This window comes from Macaca mulatta, chromosome 1, assembly GCF_049350105.2.
Source record: "Macaca mulatta isolate MMU2019108-1 chromosome 1, T2T-MMU8v2.0, whole genome shotgun sequence".
In the NCBI taxonomy this organism is placed as follows: Eukaryota; Metazoa; Chordata; class Mammalia; order Primates; family Cercopithecidae; genus Macaca; species Macaca mulatta.
In genome coordinates, this window is record NC_133406.1 from 148,872,491 (window position 1) to 148,873,752 (window position 1,262).

The 1,262-nt window shown below is 46.0% G+C and overlaps 1 pseudogene; it reads left to right on the forward strand.

Annotated features, from left to right (window-relative positions):
• Positions 1-519: 519 nt before the first annotated feature.
• Positions 520-1,027, forward strand: LOC114678208 (non-histone chromosomal protein HMG-14 pseudogene; annotated as a pseudogene).
• Positions 1,028-1,262: the final 235 nt, after the last annotated feature.

Below are 1,262 nucleotides of genomic sequence, written 5' to 3' on the forward strand. Positions count from 1 at the left end.
TGCTGGAGCTAGCCGGCTGCCAGCCTCTGCCTTCCCTTCCACAGTGGTGGAAGTATTGGCTTGCTCTTTGCAATGAATTTGGCTGCTGCTCAGTCTTTGGGTGCACACCGCCTTTATGAGCTGTAACTCTCACAGCAAAGGTCTGTAGCTTCACTCTTGAAGCCTACAAGACCACGAACCCACCTCAGGAACAACTCCAGATGCGCCGCCTTTAAGAGCTGTAACACTCACTGCAAGGTCTGCAGCTTTACCCCTGTCTGTCAGACCACGAACCCACCAGAAGGAAGAAGCTCCAGACACATCTGAACCTCTGAAAGAACAAACTCTGGACACACTGTCTTTAAGAACTGTAACACTCACTGTGAGGGTCCGCGGTTTTATTCTTGAAGTCAGGGAGACCAAGAACCCACCAACTCCAGACACAGGAGGAGTGGCAGCGGCCAGGCAGCCCAGTGTCGCGAAGGCTCTTGGCGCGCTGCAGCCTGCAGGCACCGGGCAGGCGCCCTCACTGCCGCCAGGATGCCCAAGAGGAAAGGCAGCTCCACCGAAGGGGCCGCCAAGGAAGAGCCCAAGAGGAGACCCCTGCGGTTGTCAGCTACACCTCCTGCAAAAGTGGAAGCAAAGCCGTAAAAGGCAACAACGAAGGATAAATCTTCAGACAAAAAAGTGCAAACACAAGGGAAAAGGGGAGCAAAGGGAAAACAGGCCGAAGTGGCTAACCGAGAAACTAAAGACAAATGGGGAAACGAAAACTGAGGAGAGTTCAGCCTCTGATGATGCAGGAGAGAAAGAAGTCAAGTCTGATTAATACCATATACCATGTCTTTTCAGTGGTCCCTGTCTCCCTTCTTGTACAATACAGAGGAATACTTTTATCAACTATTTTGTAAATGCAAGTTTGTTAGTAGCTCTAGAAATATTTTTAAGAAGGAGGGAATCCCATGTCATCCCATTTTTTAAGTGTAAATGCTTTTTGTAAAGAGGTGAAATCATTTGCTAGTTGTTTATTTGCTAGTACAACCAGAAAATAGTGTGGGATATTGAATTATGGGAGGCTTTGACTGTCTTAGGTGTCAGCTTAACAATCCATAGATGTTTTTATATCCTTTAATACAAAGCATATTAAATGGCAATATGGAGTCAGTCCTGCATTTAATGTCTTGAACATTTTAAATTATTTCTGTTACCTTGTTTTTTCATAGATTTTTTTCCTAAAGAAAACTACTCTTTGATCATGGCTCTCCCTGTCAGAATTGTGGGCA